This window comes from Bubalus kerabau, chromosome 5 (genome assembly GCF_029407905.1).
Source record: "Bubalus kerabau isolate K-KA32 ecotype Philippines breed swamp buffalo chromosome 5, PCC_UOA_SB_1v2, whole genome shotgun sequence".
Classification (NCBI taxonomy): Eukaryota; Metazoa; Chordata; class Mammalia; order Artiodactyla; family Bovidae; genus Bubalus; species Bubalus kerabau.
Genome location: NC_073628.1, coordinates 18,579,492 through 18,607,195, shown reverse-complemented (window position 1 = coordinate 18,607,195; position 27,704 = coordinate 18,579,492). Strand labels below are relative to the sequence as shown.

General features: G+C 46.1%; 1 long non-coding RNA gene across 1 annotated transcript; it reads left to right on the top strand.

Annotated features, from left to right (window-relative positions):
• The first annotated feature begins 3,115 nt into the window (after positions 1–3,115).
• Positions 3,116–27,704, top strand: LOC129653679 (uncharacterized). The gene is made up of 3 exons (XR_008715197.1): positions 3,116–3,205; positions 8,456–8,622; positions 27,547–27,704. It is a non-coding gene; the product is annotated as an uncharacterized LOC129653679 (long non-coding RNA).

Sequence of the window (27,704 nt, the reverse complement as noted above, 5' to 3'; positions counted from 1 at the left end):
GTGTGTGTGTGTATGATGTGTTTGTGTATGTATGAGAAATAAGGATATCTGTTTGTAGATAAATACAAGAAAATATTCATACTCATAGCAAGCATGTGCCAGTTTATTTCCAGATGCTATGGACTCAGTTTTCAATAAAAAGAAATAAATTTCAAAACTATCCTGGAAAACAGGTTTAAAAAGCTTACTTTGTTCACTTGCTTAGTTCAAGATATCTGAAATATATTTAGTTAAGAAAGAATAAAATCAAATGAAAATGCAAAATATATGTAGAATATTTATGAAAAAGACATATATGATAAAAATAACAAGTGAATAATAAAGATCTGGTGTTAGAAGAAGCAGGTGTCAACTAATCCAGAAAAACCAGAAAATGTGTCTGTAACGAAGAAGGAGGGGGCAGAGAGGGTGTTTCAGAGACCCCAGTGGTCTCTGTAGGTAAATTCATACACATCACTGTTTTTCAACCCTGGGGACATTTTAAAAAGTACTGATGCCCACACCCCTGATCATTTGAACCCAATCCTCTGGGCATGGGTCTGGGTCTCAGTGATTAAAACCAGCCTACTGAGTGGTCAGATATAGCTGGAGTGGATGAGGGCCGAGCACAGTGGTTTCTATCCTGGGCCACACTGTACGCTGAAGTCAGGCTCAGATGCACACTATTTTTGCAAGAAGCCAAGACAAGCACTACAAGGAATTTTGGTGTCGTGGGAGGTTAGTTGAGTTATAATTGGCTCTAATTGGCTCTCCCAGCAGCTGAAACATTCTCGGCCTTAGCTGAGTGACATTCCACAGGGGAGCGGTGTGGTCCGACCTTTGAAAACATCAAAAGACTCACTTCCCTCAGGTCTCACAGCTCAGTGCCCTACAGCTCAGCAGGGTCAGGGCCAGCCCAGTGGAGCTGAGAGGAAGCAGCTTCTCAGAGTCAGGTTTTATCTCCCACTGGACCAGCCGTGCCAGCAGACTTGCAGGAGAAGCGCAGGTCTGGGAAGGAGGCAGAAGAGCCCCACTGAACGTCAGCATCTGCCCTGTGACTTGCTCGGCTGCCACCCAGTGTCTTTGGGTGTCTTGTTCCCCTTCTGGTGGGGATGCTAAACTCCATTCACATGTGCTCTAGTGGGGAATGTGGAAGGGTGTTATTAACACATGTTACATGCCAGGTGATTAACATGGCTTGTGAGGCACCCATGATGTTCACTCATGTGTCCAACTGCATCTCGTACGACTGCTTGTACCAAACATTTGGAACCATTTCTCTTTGTTTAAATAAGCCTGGTGTATTTCTTTCTCTCTCACATCTGCATTCTCCTCTATACAGGTGGCTCTGCGTGGACAGGGACGTTTGCTATCCTGTTCAACACAGCAGGGTTCAAATATTTGCTGGATGAGTGGGACCTGTATGATGAGGGGAAGCTCTGAGCTGCCGCCTTGATTTTCACCAGGCCTCCACTCCAAGTCAGGACAGAGACTCAGCGACAGCGCTGCCCTGCCATCCGCGTGGCTGTGGTCCGGGGTGGGAGTGAAGGTGAGGGTGACTCTATTGTGAAGCACAGTGCGGCAGGGGTAGACCTGGTAGAGGGCGAGGAAGGGGTTTCGCCTGGGCGGAGACCCCAGGGGGCAGGGAACAAAGCATCAGGGCTTGCCTAGACTTGCTGCCCACTGGGAGCTGCCAGAGGAGGCTGGGGCCAGAGGCCAGTGCTGGCAGGAAAGTGCAGGATTAAGAAGGAAAAGGCTTATTTGTGTTAGAGTCCAGGTTATGGGAACAAGCCAGGAGTGGGGTAGAACAGAGAGAGAGGAAGGTGAGGAGGTAGCAGTAGCAGAGAAGATCCACAGCCCTGAGCAGCCCAGAGCACTTCTGTTAGGCGGAGTCTAACCCTGGGTGCTGGGTCAGAGCACTGCACTTGGGCTGGGGTGGTCTTGGGTCCAACTCCCATCGCTGCCATGTGTTAACTGTGGGTCCTAGGGCAGGACATGTCAGCCCTCCAAGTCCTCCAAGAACGGGGATAGCATGCCTGCTGCTACAGCCTGTCACAGGGGTTAGGGGCCCTGTCCCCCCACTCCCAGTGCCCCTCCTGGACCTGCCCCCACCACGCTTGCATGAGGGTCCCCAGGATCAGCCTGTGGCACTGCGCTTTTTTCCCATAGCCAGCAGGGGAGACGGAGGAGCTTCTCCCAGTTTTCCTGAGAAGCCCCTTCTTGTGTCCTCACCCCAGCTGGCTGAGGACAGTGGAACACACATCCCAGGGCTGCCGTCCAAGCCGACCACAAACTGGAAGTCTCAGGAAAACAGACACTTCTTGCTGCAGAGTTCTGGAGACCAGGAAGCTAAGGTCAAGGTGTGGGCAGCCTCCCTTGAAGGCCCCAGGAAGGCTCTGTGCAAGACCTCTCTCCCGGCTTCCCTGTGGGTCCCTCTCTCGTGGCGGCATCTCTCCAGGCTTTGTGTGGCATCTTCGCTATGCCTGCGTCTATGCCCGATATTTACCCTTGTAACCGGGACACCAGTCATATTGGGTTAAGCGCCACCCTAATAACCTCGTCTTCATTCGCTCACTTCTGTGAAGCCTACCTAACTTAGGTTACAGTCCGAGCTACTGGGAATTAGGATTTCCTTGTGACTTTCTTAGGGGAGCTCGATTCAACTTGTAACAAGGCCCAGGCGTAAACCGAGTGCTGCAGAGGGAGAAACCGGTTGTGACGCGGCCTGCATAATTCGCCTGGGGGGTGGAGTGGTCCGCATGGCCACGCCCTTTGGTCCTGGGGTGCTGGTAGGGGAGCTGGGGCCGGTGTCCATCGGGGTCAGTGTCCGCAGCGGCCAGGCGCCCAGATGGGTAGTCCCCCCTGCCACCTGCATCAGGTGCTCGGCTTGTTGAAGCTTCAGCTTTGGCGGCGGTAAAGGACCTGAGTGAGATGATCTGCGTAGACAGCCCGGCTCCGGGCTGGACCACCCCACCCCCCATCCCCCGACTCTGTGGCCGCGTCCTGGTCCGTCACTTGCTGCTGCTGTCACTGCAACACTGGCTTCTGCCCGTCGTGGAAGAGCAAGAGTGTCAGCAGAGGAGCAGGGAAAGTGAAGGTGTTTGGCGTTGGAAGCTTGGAATTCAGGACCTTAAAATGTTCATGGAGGATGTCAAGCGGAAATGCAGTCCTGGAGCGCTGGAGAACGTGAGGGACCGGAGGCCCTGTTCCTGGGTGACCGGCAGCTGTGAGTATGAACGCGAGGGCTCAGGGACAGGCGGGGAGCATGGGTGTGGGAGAGGAGGATGTCGCCAGAACCCAGATGCTGCTGTGCTCAGGCAGGCCCCGGATGGAAAGAAAGGGCAGCCGGGGGGTCCTTGTCTTTTGTGGTGGTGCAAGGTGCAAAAGGAAACACTATAATGGCGTGAGCTCCAAATAGAAGGGGTCAGGCCAGCCCCCAGTGAGTCCCGGAGAAGGGCCGAGTCAGCCATCCCCTTCCTCCCCAGGCATACAAGGTGCTGAGGAAATAGGAAGCCTGGGAACACGGGGGCAGATAGGAGAGTATGGGAGCTGAGTGAGGGGGTTCGGGATCAAAGCCTAACTCTGGACAGGAGGTTGGGTTCCTTGGGCAGCTCTAAGGGCAGGGGCAGAACATGGGCATGCCTGTGCTTTGTCTGAAGGAGGGCATCCTGAGGTGCAGTCAGCATGGGTCCAGTCTGGGCCAGATCCTGAAGATGATACCAAGTCGGGAGCCGTCTTTGAGTAAAGGGAGCCCTGGAGGGTGGAGGAAGCCCCCGGGGTTCTCAGAGGGGGGCTCGGGCATGGTGGCAGGTGCTGCCCCAGCAGACACAGTCCAGCTTTGGGGGGCCAAAGAAGCCATGGTGGTTCTGGCCTACACGGATGCAATGACAGAGAGGCACAGAAGGCTAAAATTGTAGATGCACATTTGGGGCTGGGGGTGGAGAGATGACTCCTTAAGAGGAATATGCTATAAAAATTCTGGGCTTTTTTCCTGTAGCCTGGACCAAGTTGAAGGCTGTGCAAATGTTAGAAGTTGTTTCCAGCTTTGTCACAATACTTTGAATTGGTAAAAGGAAGGCATATTGTAATTATTTAGTGGTTTATTCTTAATTTCTGGGTCTAAGCATCCTGCTTTTGTGAAGCGTCTGTGTATATATATCATGGGTCTACTTTCCCATAGTCTGTCCTAGCCTATAAAGCCCAGAGAATAGGGACCTCAGCCTGTGCCATTAGATGCTGAACTGTCTAGCAGGGTTTACAGCTACAGATAATTGAGTATATTTCTTTTGGGTGGTAGAGACTGTTGAAAAGACTTTCTTTTATTAATGGACCATTGTTTCCAGTGTGGGAAGTAATGATCAGGTACTAATATGCCTCTGCTGGTCCAGCTGGTAAGGACTGTAGGGGCAGTGGAGAACCTGGCTGGAAATCCCCACCTCCCAGCTCTGCACCGTCTCCTCCTGAGGCTACAGTTTCTAAACTGTGCTACGCTCTGGAATCATGTGGACACGGTTTCCACCCTGAGACTTTCTGATTTCACTGGAGGCACCGAGTGCAACCTGAATGTTACTGTTTTAACAACCTGCTCAGGTGATTGTAAGCGCTGCAGAGTTTTGGAGTCACTGTCCTGAGGGCTTCTCTGTGACAATTCAGATGAATATCATCATTGCATCTTTCAAAATACAAGTGGTAAAACATATTGTAAATCCATATGATCCTGAGTTATGAACCAGTATCATAAATAGAATAGCATAAATATTATCATATTAAACAGTAGCTCTAGTATATGATCGGAGAAGGCAATGGCACCCCACTCCAGTACTCTTGCCTGGGAAATCCCACGGACGGAGGAGCCTCATAGGCTCCAGTCCATGGGGTCGCTAAGAGTCGGGCACGACTGAGCGACTTCACTTTCACTTTTCACTTTCATGCATTGGAGAAGGAAATGGCAACCCACTCCAGTATTCTTGCCTGGAGAATCCCAGGGACAGAGGAGCCTAGCGGGCTGTTGTCTATGGGGTCGCACAGAGTTGGACATGACTGAAGCGACTTAGCAGCAGCAGCAGCTAGTATATGATAGGATGAACCAATATCATGAATAGACCATACAATAGAGTAAGTCCCCCAGACTTAAGTATATAAATATTCAAAGATATGATGAATATTCAAAGATGTAAAATAAAGGGAGACTTACTGATTGGTGAGGAAGGAAACTATTATTTAGTTAGAAATCAATTTAAATTTGGGGCTTGACAAACGACCTCCTCTTCACTGCCCACATTCAAAAGGAGTGAGTGCTGGACATAGAGTCAGAGAGATGGGGATCAGTGTTACACTGGTGAGGACTGGGTGGGGAGTACAGCTCTGGACCTGCTGGGAAACCAGGCTGGCTACCTCATTCCACCTGGGCTATGGACTTGCTCAGGTAAGTCCCTGGCAGCACTGAACACCCCAGGTCTGCCAGAGGGGCTAGCTTCCATGAAGCTGCTGGGCAGAGGAGCAGACCAGAATGAGAGCTTGAGATGGGAGGGCAGGAGTGCAGAGGGCAAGGGGAAGAGGGGCCATGTGCCAGGGCACCTGCTTGTGGTGGGATTTGGGCAGAAGAGCAGGGGAATAGAGCCCTCCATGAGGATGCAGGGGGGAGTGGGCAAAGGGGGCTCCACTGGAAGAGCAGAGCCCTCTTGCCACATTCGCCAGTTTCTCATAGAGTTCAGTGTACAGTGATGAACCCCTGGAAAACAATGATATGGAGGTGGTTATTTTTCTGCTGATTGAATGAGCACAGCCTTTCTCAGCATTGGAATGGTGGAAAAAAACCCACAAAGAAACAGATCAATACCTGATGATGCACCATTTGGGGCTATCAGATTATTAAAGATTTTTAAACATGAAGATAATACATGTGGGTGGGAGTATCAATTGAAGCAACATTTCTGTATATGAATTTGGCAATTTATTTTAAGAGCTTTCATGTGTTCACCCTTTGACTCAATAATTCTACTCTTGGAAACCCAAGAATGTAATCAATGATGAGGTCAAAGATTTATGTCCAAAGATGTTCATTCCAGGTTATTCATCATAGTGAAAAGAGTGGAACCGCTTGAATACCCAACAATAGGGGGATGATTAAGTAAACAAGGGTGACTCCATTCTATACAAGTGTTATGTTTTAACTAAAATGGACGTTTTGAATACTTCTCAGTGGGGGAAGTGCTTGCATAAAATTAAGTAAAAAATACAGAGTGCAAAAATAAATATATCATGATTATAACAGAAACATTTTTTAAAAAAACATTGGAAAGAAGCATATCAAAATGTTAATAATGCTTGGGATTGTATTTTTTTTTTAAATGGAGATTCTAGCTTTTACATTATTTGTAGATGAATGCTTATTAAGAATGATTTTTAAAGCACATATTCTTTGTGGAAGGCTTCCCTGGTGGCTCAGGTAAAGAATCTGCCTGCCAATGTAGCAGACACAGGTTAGATCCCGGTGTCAGAATGATGCTTTAGAGAAGGAAATGGCAACTCATTCCAGTGTTCTTGCCTGGGAAATCCCATGGACAGAGAAATCTGGCAGGCTACAGTCCATGGGGGTGCAAATAGTCCGACACGACTTAGCGACTGAACAACAATGATTCATTGTGGACATCTGAATGTAGTGGGCCTTCAGCATGCCAGCCTGGTGGCATTGGGACCAAGAGTAAAAGCTATGCCCAGACCATGAGTGGGAGAGGAGGACATGCCAGCTTCCTCCCAGGGGCTGGGGGTTTCAGGGCCACACGTGGCACCCCTGGATATGGAGATGCGGAATGCTGCTTATCGGGGCCTCTGTGCTAATATACATGCTGTAAGGCACAGAGATTTGAAAAGAATAGGCCAAATTTGCTCTTTAGTTAATTTCTTTAGATAGGCGATCAGCCAGTTAGAGATAAACTTCCTTTAGGACTGCTAGGCCATGCCCATGGAAGTTTCTGGGGAAGGGCATTATAGGAAGAGGCATGTGGGAGCCTTCAGGGCAGGGAAGCTGTGGGAGAGGGCACAGGCAGAGCAGCTGAAGCCAATCAGGGCATCTGATCCCAGACAGGTGCATCTGAGCACCAGTTAGCTCCCCGGGCACTGGCCACACCCACTCCTCCATGCCCTCAGGGGAGCATCCAAAATTGTCCCCATCAGTCTGGGCCCACGGAAAGCCAGGTGGCTTGTAGGCAAACTAGTTTTAAAATCCCTAACCTTGCTACTTCATCCAGGCCTGAAGAGTTTGACATTGTTCAGATTCAGATATGGTGGTGACAGAACCTAGTTTCCGAATGTTGAAAAGAAAAGGCTTAGGATTCGAGTGCAGGGTGAGGCTGAGACCAGGACCGACTCCTGGTGCAGAACAAGTTCCCAACAAATCAATTCCTCCAAAGTTAAGCTTTGCTCTCAGTCTTAGTTCTTCTACCTTTCTTAAAAAATGTTTTTTTTTTTTTTTTTCTTGAGTTAATTTTTTTTTAAGAAAAAAATTCCTGAAAGCCAAAGTGTATTTACCCAGATTGGTACTTGACCTTGCTGATTCACTAGCTGAAATTAAGAACATGCAGGGAGATTTTATTTCTCCTTTTTGAAAATTTGCCCCTGTCCTGTCTTGGTGTTCTTTACCAGTGTGCCACTAGCTCCCCGCTTTGTGTTAAGATCTCTATCTTTTCCTACAGCCCTGAGCAGTAGTGAATGGCGACCTTGAAAGAGTAGAAAGAGAAGTAACTGCTCCATTAATATCTTTTCCCCATTTCCTTAGAACCGCATTAGCCTCTTTTCTGTGTTGTGCTGCTTGGCCTAGTTTGGTTTGAGATATCTGAATTATTAAATGGTGCATGAGGTAATCGATGCAGGATTAGGAAGGTCCATGACCTGAGATGTGAGATGGGCTTTCACCCTGTTCAGGGATGTTTCAGAAACACAGAATCAGACAGAGGCCTCCTGTTTCTCTGCTGGGCTTCTCCCTTTGCACCTGGGGGAGAAGTGGATCAGTGGCTGTGCAGTTCAGCCTCCAGGGAGGTCCTTCTCCAGGCTCAAGGCAATTTCCCTAGATCGGGGACTGATTTGGGTTTGGCGACTATCAGGGGGAAATGCTTCCTGCGCCAGTGTCTCCTTTGCATTTTCCCACTAACTCCCACAGGCCTGAGGACCTAAAGCTACCATAGCAGTAGAAGGGGGAAGGAAGGGATCAATCAGTGCCCATGTATGTCTCACTGATCTTTGGAGCAGAGATGGTGTCGCCTCTGAGCCCAAGTGTTCTTGTATGGGGAGAGCGTCCTTTGAAAGAATTAGTCTTCAGCATTCTGTCAATTATGGTCTGCAAATCTGGCTGAGTAATTAAATGCCAGCTGACAGTAAATATCAAACTGCTTGGGAGCCGTGGCGAGATATAGACAAGTGGATCTGTGTGATTGCTTTGGTAATTTGCTTTTTAATCTTTAATACCAATTAAATGCAGGGGAGCTGAGCCTGAGCATCGCCCAGATGAAGCAGTCCATCAGTGGATGGCGTGAGGGCTCCCGTGACTACACCAGGTTTTGGGAGAAGAGGAGTCTGATGGGGCACCGTCAGCAGACACAGGAGCCCCTGCCCTCAGGGCACTGGCAGGGCTGCGCATCCTCAAAGGTTTATGTCATTCCAGAATGCATCAGAAACAGATGTATTAAAACGTATAGACCAAGATTTTAAATGAACCTAAGGAACATACGCATCGCTTATATTAGGAATCTAAAATATGACACAAATGAACTTATCTATGAAGCAGAAACAGACCCACAGACGTTGGAAATGGACAGGTGGTTGCCAAAGGGGAGGGTTGGGGGAGGGTTGGATTGGGAGTTTGGGGTGAGCAGATGCAAGCTATCATATATAGAGAGGATAAACATGTTCCCACTGTATAGCACAGAGTACTATATTCAATATCTTCTGATAAACATAGTGAAAAAGAAAAAAGAAAGTGAGCCTAATAAACCTACTAAAAGAAACAAAGAGACATAAAACAGGAACAGGAAAACAAAATGGACAAGGTAAAAATCTAGGTATAAAGTATATGAGTTGAATAATGATGGGCTATTTAGCAAAAAGGGATATAACTGAGGAATGAATTAGTGACTGGAAATACCAGATTTAGGAGATTTCTGAGGAAACAAGGGCAAAGAATTAGGAAAGCTAACAAAGATGAGAAAAGGAAATAGAAGAGTGAAAATCCCTAGGGGTCATCCAAAGCTGGCCTTGGAGAGAAGATCAAAGGGTAAAAGAAATAAAAGGAGAAAAAGAAACTCTTGGGAGAAATGATGGATTAATAAAAAATTAAAAAGATCAAAAGAGCTCATGTGGTGCCAAAGGGGAGAGAGAAAGGAAACCCCAAAGCTTGCTGATGACAAAGGGGGACATGGTAACATTATAGCAGAGAAAGCTGGAAGACGCCACCTTAGCCAAGTGATGCATCAACATTATTTACTCCAACCTGATGCTCTAGGAAGGTATGTAACCTGGGTGATGCTCTTCCCCAACTTCTGTAACCTCAATATAGTAGTTAGACAACAGCAGACAACCCACACTGAGGATGTTCTACAGAATGCCTCACTAGTTTTCTTCAGAAGTGTCAGGATCATGAAGAAAATGAGAGATGAAGGGACTATCAGGTGGAAGGAGACCAGGGATGCATGTGGACCAGAACAAGAAATGAACTTTAGTTTAAAAAATGGGGATACATGAATAATGTCTGTAGTTTATGTCATAACACTGTATCACAAATGAATTGTCAACTAATTCATTTGTTAATTTTACTAGGTTTGTGAAATGAAGTGAAGTTAAAGTCACTCAGTCATGTCTGACTCTTTGTGACCCCATGGACTATACAGTCCATGGAATTCTCCAGGCCAGAATGCTGGAGTGGGTAGCCTTTTCCTTCTCCAGGGGATCTTCCCAACCCAGGGAAAGAACCCAGGTCTCCCTCATTGCAGGCGGATTCTTTACCATCTGAGCCACCAGGGAAGCCTACTGGAGTGGGTAGCCTATCCCTTCTCCAGCAGATCTTTCCGACCCAGAAATCTAACCGGGGTCTCCTGCATTGCAGGCAGATTCTTTACCTTCTGAGCCACCAGGGAAGCCCTTACTAGGTTTAGGGACAATGCTAACTTTAGGGGGAACTAGGTAAGGGAACAGAGAACTTTTTACTATCTTTGTAAGTTTTCTGGAAATCCAGTATTTCTTCAAAATGAAGAGCTAAAAGACTACCAACTTATTTCTCCAGTGTTGAAACGTTTGATGACAAACTAATTATTGTGTGAGAGTCCCAGTGGCCATCTGATCTCAGACATCCTAGTAGAGACGGAGTGGCATCTCACCGTGGTTGTGGTTGGCATTTTCCTGATGACGAATGCTTCAGTGTCTTTTCCTGTGCTTATCTGAAATCCACTCGATGAAGTGTCTGTTCAGATCTTCTGCCTTATTTTGGATTTTTTCCCTTATGCTTTGAGGATTTGTTATGTATTCTGGAAACAAACCAGAAATGTAATGTGCAAATACTTCCTTGGACATTTTTTTTGTAAACCACTAAATTTCTGAAGGAAGGATAGAATGAAATTTGTGCTACCTTGGGTTAGGCAAAAAGTTTTCACATACAACACCAAAAGCATAATCCATAAAATAAGAACTAATAATTTAGGCTCTGTTGAAATTAAACCTTTTTGATGTGTTTTTCTGGTCTTAGCATGATTAAGGTAATTCTGGCTTCAAATAGGTTTGGAAGCATTTAGTTCTCTTCTGTCTTATGATAGAGGTTGTATATAAATTGGTATTATTTTTTTCCTTACATGTTAGCTAGAATTTGCCAGTCAAACCATATGGTCTGGGAGTTCTCTCTCTCTCTCTCTCTCTCTCTTGTTTTTGGGAGGGCCTTTAGCTACAAATTTAATTTCCTTAATAGACACAGGGCTATTCAGGTGATCTGTTTCTTCTTGAGTGGGTTTTGGTAGATTATGTCTTTCAAAGAATAAGTCCATTTCATCTAAGATGTTAAATTTATTGATATAAAGTCGCTCCTAATATTCTCTCATGATCATCATGCTGTAAAAGCAATAATGATGGCCCCTTTTCATTCCCAATATTAGTAATTTGTGTCTTTTCTCTTTTTTGATTGGTCAAACTAGAATTGTATTCATTTTATTGATTCCCCCCCCCCCTAAAATCAAGCTTGGGGTTTTACTGATTTTTCTCTATTGTTTTTCCATTTTCAGTTTCATTGGTTTCTGCTCTTAACCATATTTTTTCTTTCCTTCTTGCTTTTGGTCCAGTTTGCTTTTCTTTGGATATGATCTTGGATTACTGATTTGAGATCTTAATTATTTTTTAATATAGGTGTTTAATGCTGTAAATTTCCATTTAAGCACTTCTTTAGCTGCATCCTGCCAATTATGATATCTGTACTTTCTTATTCATGCAACTGAAAATATTAAAAGAATTTCCTTGAGACTTCCTCATCGATTAATAGGTCATTAGAAGTGTGTTGTTTAATTTCCTTATATTTGGACCTTTTCCAAATATATTTCTGTTACTGATTTCTGGTTTAATTTCCTTATAGTCTGATACTATACTTTGTATAATTTCTATTCTTTTATTTTTTTAAAGCATCGTTTTATGTCTAATAGTACAATGCCTTTTGGTGAATGTTTCATGTACATTTAATAAGAATGTGAATAGTTTGTCAATTTGGTCAATTTTGGTTTATAATGTTGTTCAGGACTTTTGTACCCTTAGTGGTTTTCTGCCTTCTGGTTCTGTTAATTAATTAGAGAGTGATGAGAAAGCCTGTGATTGTGGATCTGGTTGTTTCTGTTTTGATTATGTAAGTTTTTACTTCATGTATTTTGAAGCTTTCCTGTTGGTTCCATGCATAGATAGAATTATTATTTCGACTCTGAAAACTGAACCCTTTATTTTTAAGTCCTGTCCCTACTTACCCCTGATAGTATTCATTTGTGGGTCCACTGTGATACTAAAGCAGCCACCCCAGCTTTCTTTTGGTCAGTGTTTGCGTGAAGTGCAATAAAGAGTTGACACGGCAGGCTGAGGCTACTCCCCTAGAAAGGCAAGGTCAGCTCTTAGGTGGCACCTGGGAATTTGAATTTGGGAGGTGTTCCCTTCATTTCCTCACTAGTAAGGGAGGCTTGGACTGTTTGTACAAACTGTCATTTATGCCGCATACCTGCTTTCCTTGGGAGCCTGGGACTTTAGTCCACGTTAGGAAAAAAGGTGCCCACAGAACCAGCCCCCAGGTAAAACCCTTGGTCCTGAGTCTCTATTGGGCATGTCTGGGCAGATTTGCATGCATGTTGCTACACTTTCCTTGCTGGAGGAGGAGGAGTAGTGTGCCCACAGGAGGGCAGAGTGTGGGGCATCCATCTGTTTTAGGGACCAAGACCATACAGTGCGTGACACTGACTTCCGAGACCAGCCTTTTCTTCTCAACGTGATGTTCTTTAGATCCGCAGGAGGTGTTGAGTGTGTTAATAGCCTGCTCCTCTTGGTCCCTAATGCAGATGGATGCCCCACACTCCAGAGCCCACCTTTGTCTGTTCCTTTCTGATGTGAGCGTGCATCCTCACTGCTGACTGCCGTAAACCTTAGCTCTAAGTACAACTATGCTGAGTCCCTGACTCCCTCCAGCAAACCTCAGACGTGGTGGTGGTTTGGGGGACCCGGAGCCCACATACTATATTGTTTTCATCCTTTCTTGTTATTGCTTGCACATTGTTTTAGGTAAACTTTTTGTTTGGAGAGAATTGTAGATTTACATGCAGTTTGTAAGAAATAATACAGATACAGATAATACAGTTTGTAAGAAGTAATCCCTGTCCCATGTCTTCTTTCCCAAATTTCTTCCATGATAGCATCTTGTAAATCTAGAGAGCAGTGTTGCAGCCGGAATACTGACATTGATATAGGCAAGAAACAGAGCAACTCTACCACTGCAAAACCCCTCCTAGCCACACCCATATCCCCCTGGAGCTACCTTCTCTTTAGCCCCTGGTGACCACCGGCCTGTTCTCCATTTCTGTAGTATTTGTCATTTCAAAAACATTACACAGGTGGAATCATGCAGCACAGAGATTGACTTCCAAGACTGGCCTTTTCTTCTCAGCATGATGTTCTTTAGACCCACAGGAGGTGTCCAGCGTATTAATAGTCTGCTCCTTTTGGCCCCTGATACAGATGGATGCCCCACACTTTTTTCCCCTCACATGCTGAAGTACATGTGGGTTGCTTATATGTTTGGAATATTATGAAAAAATATTCATGCACAGGTATTGTGTAAACCCGAGCCCTTACTTCTCTGGGATGAATGCCCCAGAGAACAAATGCCGAATCATATGTTAGTGACATGTTCAGTTTTTTCTGGGAACTACTAGACTTTTCCAGAAAGGTTTTATTATTTCACATTTCCACTGGAAATGAAAATATGAGTGACTCTGTTTCTCTATATCTTCACTAGCATGGAGTTGTTACTGTTTTTTTGTTCTGGCCATTCTGATGGCTTGCAGTAATAACTCATTGTGGTTTTAATTTGGATTTGATAATTTATGTTTTCCTCACTTTTTTGGGCTCATTTTCTATTTGGATTGTTTCTTCACTGTTGAATTTTGAGAGTTCTTTATATATTCTAGATATGAATCCTTTTTCAAATATTTTCTCTCAACCTGTAGCTTATCTTTTCTCTCAGTAATAGGTCCTTTTACAGAGCACATTTGTGAGTTATTCAGGTGTGCCTTCTCTTGTCTCTTTCTGGGATTCCAACAACACAAGAGTTAGATTTATTATTATAGTTCCACAGGTCACTGAGGCTCCCTCAGTCCGTTTTAACTATGTTGTTCAGATTGCATGACTTCTGTTGTTCTGCCTTCCAATTCATTTATTCTTTCCTCTGCCTTTGTATTCTGCCCACTGAACTTACCGCCCTGGTTATTGTGTTTTTTTCAGCTCTAAGTTTTCTATTTGCTTGTTTTTTTTTTGTATTTTCCTGTTCTTTGCTGACACTTCCTGTTTCCTTGCTGAAGCTTTCTGTTTTTTCATTTGTTTCAATTTGACTGCTTGTTGAAGCATTTTTCATTAGGGCTGATTTTTTTTTTTTTCCACATACAGTATAAACACTCAATGCATGTGAGCTCAGTCAGTCTTGTCTGACTCTTTTGCGGCCCTATGGATTATAGCCTACCAGGCTTCTCTGTCCACGGGATTTCCCAGACAAGAATACTGGAGTGGATTGCCGTTTCCTCCTCCAGGGGATATTCCTGAGACAGGGATTAAACCCATGTCTCTTGCATCTCCTGCATTGGCAGGTGGAGTCTTCATCGCTGAGCCATTGGGGAAGCCCATAAGCATTCAATACATTTATGCCATTTTTGCTTTAGACCATCAGTTACCTTTTAGAGTAAATAAAAATAAGAAAAGCTTGATTCTATTTTGCCTTCCTTTATTCCATATCCTGTGCTTTTCATTTCTTTGTTTAAATCCAAGTTTCTGACTTATTGTAACCTTATTGCCTGAAAAACAATCTTTAATATTACCTACAGTATAAGTCTACTTGCAGAAAATTTTCTGTTTTTTTTTTCTCTATGATAGTCTTTATTTATCATTTATGTTTGGAAGATAATTCACTTGATATAGAATTCTGGTCTATAAATTTTTATTTTCTTTAGCTGTTTGAAAGTGTTACCCCATTTTTTCCCTAGTGTTTATGGTATTCGAAGATAAGCATAATATAATCTTATCTTTGCTCTATCATATGTAATGTGCATTTTTTTCTCTGGCCACTTTAAAGATTTTTTCTTTGTCTTTTGTTTTCAGCAGTTTGACTTTTCTGTGACTAAATATGCTTTCATTTTGCTTGTTTATTTTCATGTATATTCTGCTTGTTGTTCTCTGAGCTTCCTTAAATCTGTGGCTTTGTTGTCTGTCATTAATCTTGGACAATTTTTGACAATTATTTCTTCAAATATTTCTTCTGTTCTTTCTTCTTCTGGCATCCCAGTTGCCTGTCTATTAGATTGGTTGATTTGTCCCTGAACTTTTCTCTTTCTTTTTGTTTTGGTCTGTATGCTTCAGTTTGAGTTTTTCAAGTTTTTTGATTCTTTCTTCAGTTGTTTAACATATTGATAAGCCAGTTGAAGACATTTTTCACCTGTTTACTACATATTTCTTTTCTACCATTTCCATTTTAGTCTTTCTTATAGTTTAATTTCTCTCTGAAATTACCTACCAGCTCTTGCATCTGGTTTATTTTTTCCATGAGCACTCTTCACATGTTAATTATATCTATTTAAAATTCACCATTATATAGATAGATAGTGTCATATCTTAGTCTGGTTCTCTTGGTTACCTTTTCTCTTGGGAACATGTTGCCTTTTCTTGCCTTATTATGTGCTTTATCACTTGTCTTGAGAGACACACATCTCATATAAGACAGTAGTTCAGTTCAGTTCAGTCACTCAGTTGTGTCTGACTCTTTGCAACCCCATGGACTGCAGCACGCCAGGCCTCCCTGCCCATCACTAACTCTCAGAGTTTACTCAGACTCATGTCTGCTGAGTCAGTGATTCCATCCAACCATCTCATCCTTTGTCATCCCCTTCTCCTCCCACCTTCAATCTTTTCCAGCATCAGGGTGTTTTTAGATGAGTCAGTTCTTCGCATCAGGTGGCCAAAGTATTGGAGTTTCAGCTTCAACATCAGTCCTTTCAATGAACACTCAGGACTAATCTCCTTTAGGATGGACTTGTTGGATCGCCTTGCAATCCAAGGGACTCTCAAGAATTTATGAGGTAAATATTTTTTGTGTCTGAAAAAAGTATATATGTATTTCTGCTAAGACCTTAACACAGGCATTTGAGTGAATCTACTTAGGTGCTGGGCTGGATCCGAGATTTTCTGTTGTTGTGGTTATGCTTAGCGAGTTAGTCTTTATATTGCTCTGGTATTACATTGAGTTTAATGTGGGGGCTAATTTGCCAGAGAACATTTTTCAATGTACACTTCATCCTCCAGCCTGAGGTCCTCAGCATGCCCTGTGCCTGAGAGAAGGTGTGTGTCTTGCAATTTACCTGTTACTCCATGCTTGTTGGCTCTGCCATAGGGGTAGGGACGTTCTCTGTTCTAAGTGTCTATCTGGGAGGTACGCATCCTGGGTCTTAGAGAGTTGGCCTTCTCTGTGCTGACCCCTCTCCCAGCATGACTCCCTTCACCTGTGGGAGAGGATTGTCCCCGTTTCCTTCTCCCAGCTGCAGTGGGTCTTCACTGGTGCTCCAGGTGAATGTCCTGGGTTGCCTTTCCCCTCACCTGTTAAGGCTTTTGTTTCAGGAGGGGATGGAGATAGAGGTACCAGTGGGTTTGCTCCTCCTGCAGTGTCTGCTCATCCTGTACATCAGCACCGTGGGAGACTGCCAGGAGTCTCCTAGTCTCACTTGTGAGCACCAAGTGGAGTTTGTAAAGAAAAAGCCTGTAGTAGTGAGTGGCCTCCCCACTGCCTGTGCCCCCTAGAGGCGTCATCATGAGTAACTAGCCCTCTCATGCATGACCAGTTTGCCAGCCCCCCAGGTGAGCCTCCTCCTTGGGCCAGATGCCCCCAGTCCAGCTGAATATCTTATCTCCTGTTGGTGCTGTCTCTGGAATTGCCCTGTGAGCCCAGCACTTCACCTGGCTCAAGAGAAGCCATGGACTTGCCATTTGTGCCACCTCTTTTGTTTTTGTTTTGATGTTGCCAACAAAGGTCCATCTAGTCAAAGCTTTGGTTTTTCCAGTAGTCATGTATGGATGTGAGAGTTGGACTATAAAGAAAGCTGAGTGCCGAAGAATTACTACTTTTGAACTGTGGTGTTGGAGAAGACCCTTGAGAATCCCTTGGACTGCAAGGAGATCCAACCAGTCCATCCTAAAGGAAATCAGTACTGAATATTCATTGGAAGGACTGATGCTGAAGCTGAAACTCCAATACTTGGCCACCTGATGTGAAGAACTGACTTATTTGAAAAGACCCTGATGCTGGGAAGGATTGAAGGCAGGAGAAGAAGGGGAGACAGAGGATGAGATGGTTAGATGGCATCACTGACTCAATGGACATGAGCTGGTGATGGACAGGGAGGCCCGGCATGCTGTAGTCCATGGGGTCACAAAGAACTGGACATGACTAAGCGACTGAATGGAGAAGGCAATGGCAAGTAGGCTGCAGTCCATGGGGTCCCTAGGAGTCAGACAGGACTGAGTGACTTCACTTTCACTTTTCACTTTCATGCATTGGAGAAGGAAATGGCAACCCACTCCAGTGTTCTTGCCTGGAGAATCCCAGGGACGGGGGAGCCTGGTGGGCTGCCATCTCTGGGGTTGCACAGAGTTGGACACGACTGAAGTGACTTAGCAGCAGCAGCAGCAGCAGCAGCAAGCGACTGAACAGAACTGAACTGAACTGAACCAAACCGATAGGGTTGGAATAGTTATTCTTTCTCAAACTCTGGTTCCCTGAGGGGAAACCAGAAGTTTGAAATAATATTTTTAACTATTGAAGAATACTTTATTCTAGAATTATATCTAGCCATGTTCTGTTCTATTACGAGAGTATAATAAAGTTTCTCTCAGACATAGTCTTTGTCACATGAAGATTCACATTGCAAACAGTTTTGGTTGAAACACTTAAATACTAGGACAAATAATTGAGATTATTTTACCAGTCTAAAAGAAGTAAAGGTAATAAAATACCTAAATATGTTGTCTTTTAAAAAAGGAAATTATTCACAGTAACACAGAATTGCAAGTCTAGAGTAATATAAATATGATGGGTGCTGGGAAGGAGATCAGAGAACCTAAAAGTGAGCTAAAATTCCTGTGTAATTTGGGGAAAATAACAATATTTTTTAAAAAGTTCAGAATAGATTGAAATACAAAACATTTAGGATAAACTAAACAAGTAACTATTATGATAGGAACAATATCAATATTACAATAAATATAAATAGTCTAAACTCACCATTTATGAGACGAATCTTGATACACCCGATTAGGAAATATCCAGGTACAGTCATAACTGCAGAATTTCCCTGTGGTTCAGATTTTTCTGGTGGAAAGTTCTTTTACCAGCCAATCTTTACAGCACATATGTACTTCCTGGTGCAATATTTTCCATCCAGTGTTGTAATGGGGAAGTATTACATTTATACCCACCAAGCTCAACTCAATTTTAGCAGAATGATCTCAGGGAAAATAACAAGTTACGTTCTAAATACAATTGGTGAAATCATGTGTAGAGATCTTGAAAATCTTGACAAGTGTTAATGAGGAGAATGTTCTCTTGAATTTTGCTGAAAAGCATCTTCGAGTCATTCTCAGCTGAGCAGTTCTCTGCCATGGTGCATTTATTCTCATCATGTTTCCAAAGGTCTTTGGTATTTGGCTTCATGTTGTAAAACACATCCCCAAGAATGTTGAGAAAATGTGGAAGAAAGTTGCAAAAAGGGAAGCAAAATGAGTAGGAAAAGCGTTTGACTGGTGAAGACATTCCAGCATGTGAGGAAACTTTAGTTACAGCCATGCTAAATTTTTGGTGATTGAGAAGGAATACTTAATTTGTTACTGACATTTAAGTATTTTATTTTAGGAAATAGATCAGGAATTTTGACTGATGTGTAATGGATTGTTGGAAAAATAAAACAAAGGGCACTAGACTCCTGATTCATTCTTTTCACGTAAGAAGCGAATGTTGGGAACAAATATTGGGCTTAAGTGGAAGCTGCCTCTGTGTGAGGTAACATGAAGTGGAAAGTGAAGAGAGGTGTGAGGACAAATTGGCCAACTGAAGATGACCTGGCTATCTTCATATTAGACAAAGCAGACTTGAAGACGATTCTGGAGATGGATATGGTCACTGCGTAATAAAACCGTGTGCATTTAACCATGAGGATGCGGTATGAAATCCTTCAAAGTGTATTAAGTAAATATTGATAGAGGTATAGGAAGAAGTGGATTGACCCACCTTCCTGGTGCATACATTTGTTTTTGATTGGTAGGTCAAGTGGGGAAAAAAGCAGCAAGTGAGCTTGATTTCAGCAAGAGAATGGGTTTTGCATACGATGCTTCATTACCTCTGCTATTTTCAAAGGGTTATTCTTCCTTCTCTCAAATATTCCCAGGATTTGAGATTTCAGCATCTCCTTATTTGATTGGGAAACCCCCTGCCCTGTCTGTGTCTCAGCCTTTTCTCCCCTTAGGTTACATCGTTACATCCAGTGTTCTTTCATTCTACTCCATTACGTCATGTAGGAGAAGACTGTTCCTGCATGTGAACTATAACAGTTTGTTTTGAGTTCATTTTTTGGTGGTGTCTGAGTTAAGGGTCTAAGTTTGTTCTTTTTTTCCTATCCAGTTGTTCCAGAATCATTAGTTGGATAGACTCTCCTTTCCCCAGTGAATTTCCTGGGAACCATTGTCAAAATCCGTTGATTAGAAACATAAGGTTTGCTTCTGTCTACTTCTCTTCCATTGATGTGTATTCCTACCTAATGCCTGGACCACACTGTCTTGATAACTGTGCCTTTATGTAAAATTTGAAATCTAGAAGTGTGAGGACTCCAGCTTTGATGTTTTTTTTAAAGCTATTTCGGATTTTTTAGATGTTTTGCACTTCCATACAAACTTTATAATCTGCTCGTCAATTTCTGCAAACAATGTTGGTGGAATTGGGGTTGTTGGTTAGGCAGGAGTAGACACCCGAGCCATGCTGTTTATCCTGTTTATCACCTTTTTTATCTGTTACATTCTCTGTAATTGAGTTTTGCTTGTAATTTCAGCCAGTTATCAGTTCTATCTTCCAGTGTCTCTCAGCTCTGAGTTATGGATGGTTCTAGTAGCCACACTTTGCTGTGACTTCACACCAATGTGGAGTACGATTGTTGAACACATCAGGAGGGAGGCCTGGGCCCAGGTGTGAGCCATAAAATCCAGCCTATGGGTGCCCCAGGGGCTAATTCCCCAAACCAATTCTTCACAGGCTATAGGAAACTGGGGAGCAGCAGGGGCGTGCTGAAGAGAGAGCCAGGGATCTTGTCCCTTCAGCCTCACCATGTAGAAGGTGACTTGGGGCTGGAGCACCAAGGAAAAGCCAAGTCTTCCTAGGACACATGCAGCATGGAAGAGACAGGGACCTACTTCCCCAGGGAAAACCAAGAGGGAGAGCAAGATCGTAATAGGAGATAGGCCCCCAGGAGTCCCCAGGGGTTCAGGTAGGCTCCCTGGAGTTGGAATTTTGTGAAGGTATTCAGAGGGAGAAATTGACCCGCCTGCCAGCAAGAGGAGACAGTGCAGCCGACTCTGCCCTGCTTGATGCCAAGCCCTCAGCAGGTCAGTTCCTGGCAAGAGAGACAGAGGAAGGAGGACAAGCAGGAATAACGGAGACCTCGCAGAGCCAGCAGCGGCTGGAAATGAGTGATGTTTGTAAAGTGGGATCAGAAAACCTAGATCTGTGACGGGCTTGCGTCTGCTGTCTCCTTCTGCCTCCTCTGCCCTGCTGTACCGTTTGCAGTGAGAGGAGCCGGAGGGCACTGTCTCCGGGAATGAACCTGGGCAGACTTGACTCACAGGGTGGTCTCTGACAAGGGCTGGAGATGGGTCGTGGGTGGGAGAGAGGACTCCTGGGTTCTCACTGGGTGAGACCTTAGGCACGACCCCTCAGCAGGGCGGCATCCTTATCTGTGAGGTTCTCTCAGGGCATCCTGCCCTCCCCCCAGCCCTCCAGTGGGGAGTTGCCCCTTCTCCACTCCTCACAGCACTCTGCTGGAGCTGCCTGGCAGCACGTAGAGTAGGGACCAGCGCCTAACCTGAGCCAGGGCAGCTCCGGACCCAGGGGAGGGGCGGGCTCTGTCAGGGTGGCCACACCAGACAGGCCAGGGACCACCGTGCTGCTTCCCGGCCTTCCCATGGCTCAGTTTAGGGAGCATAGCCAGCCAGCATCCTTCCAAGGAAGGCTTTTTCTCTTAAACTTAGGTCAGCAAACATCTGTTTGGTTGTTTTTAACCAAATGTTAGAGAAGAGGGCAGGCGTTCCAGGGATGTAGAGAGAGCTTCAGGCAGAAATACGGGAGCTCTTCTTCTCTGGTTGCCAAGTTGGACCATGCTCTGGCCGGCAACCACACACACCAGTTCTCCAGGCCGCCGTGTGGGTGGGGGACTTGCCATGGGACCTGGAGCCATGGCGTTTTTGCTCAAAACCTTGCTTCCACGGGTACGGTCCCAGCTCAGTGACTGTCTTCCAGGGATATTTTTAGAGTAAATAAAACGCTGTGAAACGCTTTGATGATTTTAGAAAAATGATTAACAATTAATCTAAGATAGTATGAAAATTTGGGTCTGCCCCTTTCGCTAGCCCTGGACGTCTCATAGTATCTGAGGAAGCTTCTGCATGTCTCTTACTCTGTCATACCTGGCCTGGCTGACTGGCCATTCTGGGCTGGAGAGGAGGCAGACACATAGAAACAAAACCCTCTGCAACTAATTACTTCTTTTCCAGTTTGAGAGGGAAGTGGGGAGAAAACCTGCAAAATCAAGCAACAATCATTTTTAAAGGAACCCAACCAACACATTTCCATAAAGCTAATATGTTGGATCTAGTGAAAGGCAGAAGGCTTACTAGGAGCTAAAACTTCTCCAAATTTGCATATTTTTAAAATAGGGGCTGCAAAAAGCAAATACTCCAACACAAATAATTATAATGTTTTAATTGCATTTCTTGGGGCTTTACAGTTTTTAAAAATAAACACATATAAGGCAGATTTAGTGCTGGTAAGTGGCAGAGACTCTGCCAGACCAGCTCTTCTGGAGCTGTACAGGGAGAGAGAGGAGACTGTGGTTTGCTCACCTCTTGGAATCCCAGAGCTGCTGGGGGTCAGGCCTGGGGCTCAAGTCCTGTTAAGGGAAGATGTCACAGCCCATCTGTGTTTTGTCACTTACCTACCTGCCCTCTCACCGGCAGAGTCCGTGGCACATGGGAGGGCGTTTGATAAGCACCTGGAATGTTTTTGCTAGCACGTTGGCAGCAGCGTGCCACAGGTTTCAAGAGATGTTAGGGGCACAGAGACTTCAGTGACACCTATGGGCTGGACGTGGAGACTGTGAGGCTCTCCAGGGAGGTCTCACAGCAAGCTGCTGGAGCCCCGGCTGTGGAGACGCCACCGTCCGGAGGGGTCAGTGCAGTTGGCCAGCTTGCCTCCAGGAGACTCCCCGATGGAAAGGTCTTTCTTTCTCTGCTCAGATGGTCCAGAGCCTCCCCCAGATCCGGGGGCATCTTCTCTGGTGTTTCGGGTCAAGCCATGGACCCTTGGAGCATGGATCCCGCTGCAGAACTTTCCATTGCTATGTTGATCTTCTTACTGAACTGGAGGTCCAGAGAAGTTTATAAATCTATCAGCTGATGAATCCTTCAAGGCTGGATTAATTTAACCCCATCACAGTTTTGTAGGCAGGACTTGGAAAACCGTGGCTCTAGAAGTGGCCCTGCTGGCTCCCCGGTCACCAGGCTCCCCCTTCACCGCGAGGAGCTCAGTGTGGTCCCCATGTGCAGGCACTGGAGGATTCCCGGAACCCGAGCTCCACGCTGCTTTCCAGCCCTGCTGATCAAATACGTGTGGTGTGGTTGGGTTCTCCCAGGGTCTTTGTGTGGAAGTGGGGGTATTGCTTCCATTTCTAAAGGCAAGGCTTCCTCTCATCCCTGTAGATTCGCCCATCCCTGTCTCGTTCTCTATAAGTCTTGTTTTCAGCATGGCATGCACCTTGCTCTGTGTGACCCTCTCTGAGCCTCAGTGTCTTCCTTTGTAGAGTGAGGGGAATAATAATGGTATTGTTGGTGTTTAGGGTTTAGCTGGTGTAGTGAAGAATCTGGAGCTGTCACGAGAGGAGTGGGGATCATTGCTTATCCCTCGCTGGACCTGTTGGGTGTATGCTTCTCTATCCCCCTGGCCTTCTCCTCTCTGGAGCAGGACACACTGATGGAACCATTGTGACAAACCCTCTGTCTGCCAGCAGCTTGTCCCCAGGGGCCCCTCCAGAGCCTGGCCCTACACAGGCTCTCCCTGCAGATCTGGTCAGGGGTCTCCAGAGACACAGCCTTGACCTCTCCACCGGCCATTCCTCCCTTTGGGGCTCCTCCCCACTAGATGGGGTGCTGGCTGGATACCTCCCTGGCGTGCTGTGAAGCCCCAGGCCTGGGAGACCTCGAAGCTGGGCTGGAGCCTGACCCCAGTGGAGCTGGTGTCCTGAGAACTGCTCCCCCCTGAGCTTCTCCTCTGGTTCTCAAAGCACCTCTGCTCCCAGGAAACTCCCTGTTCACCCAAGGAGGGTTCTGAGGGAGAGACTCTGGGTGCACTTGGAGGAGCTAAAGACACACCCAGCGTGATCTTCTTTTGGATGTGGAGGAGGGAGATGTACAAGGTCGCATCAGTGCCCTGAAAATGCTGAAGGGTGAGCAGGGCTGAACCAGTCACGAGCATGAGGAGGTGGCCTGGGCACCTGGGGGCTCCGGCCTCCAGCTTTGGGGCTAAAGGCACATGGAATCACGGTGGGGCCTGATGACCCGGCCAGCCCTCATCTCTCAAACCCTCTGGGGTGTCCCGGGTCACCAGGAGACTTGCCCTTTGCCCTTTCCTGTGAGCTCTGGAGACATTTGAATAATGAATTCTGTTTAAGACTGAAAACCTCGAAGTTCCATCTGTAACAAGACTCGAAATAATTACAGCTGATGATTGCCTGGTACACTCAGCCAGAAAAAAACAGAACAGCTTTTGGCCGCCAGCAATTACAAGCAGCGCGGGCTTCAGCACAGACAGAACTTTTAAATGAATACATGAATACATTGCTGCAGATCAGAAGGCAGGAGAGCCGGTGGGGGCTGGGTGGGGGAGGGGGACATGAGTTGGCAAAAACTGAGTGGCTTCACCCACCAAGAGAGGGAGGGAGAGAGAGAGGTGGGGGGAGAGAGAAGGGGGGAGAGAGAGAGAAGAAGAGGGAGAGAGAGAGAAGGAGAGGGAGAGAGAGAAGGAGAGGGAGAGAGAGAGAGAAGGAGAGGGAGGGAGAGAGAGAGAAGGAGAGGGAGAGAGAGGGGGAGAGGGAGAGAGAGAAGGAGAGGGAGAGAGAGAGAAGGAGAGGGAGAGAGAGGGGGAGAGGGCGAGAGAGAGAAGGAGAGGGGGAGAGAGAGAAGGAGAGGGAGAGAGAAAGAGAAGGAGAGGGAGAGAGAGAGAGAAGGAGAGGGAGAGAGAGAGAAGGAGAGGGAGAGAGAGAGAAGGAGAGGGAGAGAGAGAGAAGGAGAGAGAGAAGGAGAGGAGAGAAGGAGAGAGAGAAGTAGAGAGAGAGAGAAGGAGAGGGGGAGAGAGAGAGAAGGAGAGGGAGAGAGGGGGAGAGGGAGAGAGAGAGGAGAGGGAGAGAGGAGAGGGAGAGAGAGAGAGGAGAGGGAGCGAGAGAAGGAGAGGGAGAGAGAAAGAGAAGGAGAGGGAGAGAGAGAAGGAGAGGGAGAGAGAGAAGGAGAGGGAGAGAGAAGGAGAGAGAGAGAGAGAAGAGAGAGAGAGAAGAGAGAGAAGGAGTTGGGGTGGAGAGGGAGAGAGCCAGAGAGAGAGAAGGAGAGAGAGGGGTGGGGGAGAGAAGGGAGAGGGAAGGGGAGATCCTCCCCTCACCCACTGCCCATCCTGACACTTGGCTGTGAAACAGCAAAAAGGGTTGACAAGGACTAACATCCTGGGGTTCTCCGTTTTAGAACTTTCTCTGATTTGAACTCACCTTGGGAAACAGTGAGATGGACTGGCCTGCATGGATGTGGTTTGAAGTTACAGAGCACAGTGCTTCTCTTTTTGCCTGGCGTGGAGACATTGTCAGCTTCGGAATCAGAGGCAATTGGGCTCAAATGCCAGTTTTGCCACAGGCGTACTCTTGCCTGGCTTCTGAACTAGCCTGAGCCTCAGCTCGGTCGCCTGTGAACACCTTTCTCAGAGCGTTCCCCTGGGGATTACACAGGCTACCGCTTGTGCAGCGCCTGACACTGCCGCCGTCTGTCTGGAGTGACCCCACTGTTCACAAGGAGTCGGTGGTCCTCGTCCTCCTGTCTCTTCCACCTGCGAAGGACCCCTCGCCCCTTCCGCCTGGTTTTATTTCTCATCTGTAACACTTTCTTGCATCAGCTGAGCCTGTCTGACCTCCCCCACTGACTTCCAAGAACCAGGGTGTTTAAGACCCTGTAAGAAAAATGTGGCCAGTCATTTGGTTAGAGACATACAGATGAAACTGAAAGGGCTTCTGGGCCACAGCAGCGGGACAGGGCGGTCGCCTTCTGTCTTGACTTCTGGTTTTGTGTAAGTTTACTTTGATTTCCTTTCCTGATTCACACATCTGCCTTCGATGGCTGATTCCAACCAGGATCAGAAGTAAAGTCCTGAAAGTCTTGGGACTTTTAAAAGCCAGTGAATGAGCCATCAAAGTCCTGGTAATCAGGCCACTGGAGCGGGGATGTTCAGCCTCACTTGAAGACTCCGCTCCTCACCAGCGCTCTGACTCAGCCCTCCCACTCCCGTCTGGGAGTCCAGGCAGGGCTTAAGGCTGCTTCCTGTACCCACATGCTGGAGCCATCTGATGGGGGTTCACAGACCAGCCTCTGTGCAAACCCTCTGACACTCTCCAGGGAATTATCTCAGCAAGCCCAGAGTGGCCGTTTCTTCTCTGCAAGGCAGAGTTCATGTCTTTCTCCCTCTCTGTCCACCCTCTCTCCCTTATTTCCTGCTCCATTGTCCGTAAGCATCATTTTGTGTACTCAGTCACTCAGTCGTGTCTGACTCTTTGTGACTCCATGGACTGTAGCCCACCAGACTCCTCCGTCCATGGGATTCTCCAGGAAAGAATACTGGAGTGAGTGGCTATTTCCTTCTCCAGGGTATCTTCCCGACCCAGGGATCGAACCTGTGTCTCCTGCATTGGCAGGTGGGTTCTTTACTGCTCAGCCACCTGGGTCTGGATAAACCCTTCCCTCTCGAACAAGAGGCCTCTCCCAGGGGCTCTGGTTCTGTGCCACCTTACTGACATCACCTGAGGCCAGAGGATCTCTCAGATCTCATGGGTGGTTTTGACTTTGCTCCCAGAGCCCTCCTGGGCTTTCAGGTTGAGCACGTCTCAGCTGCTCCGGACCTGCACTGTGTGTGGCCCTTTCTCTGCCCGCTTTGGAGCACCGCATCACTCCTTGGTGCTTGCTCCTAGTAGGGCAAGTGTCGTGGACAGTGGAGGAGAAAACAGTACTGGAAAAAGCAGACCCCATGATTTCAAGTGAAGTGTAGGAGGCAGCACGCCTGTGAGAGAAGCAGGGGACCCGGGATCAACTGTATGGGCTGGAATTTGGGATGCCTACCCCAGAGTCAGCCTCAGGCTCCCCATCGTCAAGTGGGCCTGCCCTGGGGCTCAGACTCTGCATGTCAAAGTGTGTGGAAATGACAACCCAGAGAAGATGCTCAAGATTACATGACACAGATAACAGCAGATCATATCATCCAGATCTTCCCGCTGCCCCAGAGAGAGTTTAGGAGAAAGGGCTATGAGGGGTGGGAGTGGGAAATGACTCCATGGTCCTGCAGGGCTCATACTCTTCCCAGTGTGAGCCAGCTCTCCTAAAGTTCTCAATGCTGAGATGTCCTGCAGAGTTGCCCTGGGAGTGTGTGGCCTGTCCTGCTACAGGCTGCCTCCCATGCACCCCTAGTCCCTCGTCCAGGGAGCCTTGGGCCCCTGTTAATCACTGGGCACAGTACTGGTACTGGCTTGGGAACCTGGTGCCTCCAGCCAGAAACTCTGACTGTGCTGCTCGCTTCTGGGGTGAGCTGGTTTAAACACATTTTCCATCTCGTTTGGGCATCAAAGGGCTTCCGTGGTGACTCCATTGGTAAAGTATCTGCCTGCAGTGCAGGAGACCCAAGTTCAGTCCCTGGGTATCAGTAGGCAAGAGGAGGGTGATTGTAATACTTTGTGATGCTAGCTAATTTGCTTAATCTCTCTGAGCTTTGTTTTGTTTGTTTCAACTTTCAAATCAGCTTGACTTCACTAGTATTTATCCCTTTAGGATTTACTGTTTTTTATTATCTACCTGTATCTCTCTATCCACCAACATAGTCTAATTTTTAGATGAACTAGACTTTCTTTGAGCACCAAAAGTGTTATCACAGATAATATTGAAACATTTACCAATTATTAAATAATCATTGAGATGGTTTGGGAGGCACAAAGATGAATGTAAGGGATACATGATCCATACATTCTAGGAACTCAGGAGAGAGAGAGAAATTAGCTTCTACTTCTTCTTGTTCCTACAGCAGTATCTTCCATATGGTATGTGAGTTTCTCAGTAAATACTTACAAATTGACTGATAAATAAGCCTAATTCCCCTCATGGCAATAAGGAATGTTGTGACTTTTAAGTGGAATTAGTAACTGGTGAGGGTTTTTTGGTTAAACTTACTGATGTGAAGGTGTGATTTCTTCTTGGCTCCTCCCCCAGCATCTTCTAAAATGGCAGTAAAGGATTAAAAAAGAAATACCAGTAAACAAGAGATGAAGAAAAGGGACAACAACATGGAGAGATGACCACAAATATTAGGAGCTGAACAGCAGATGAAAGAGAGGCAACTGCCTTTAAATAAATAAGCTGAAACTTAA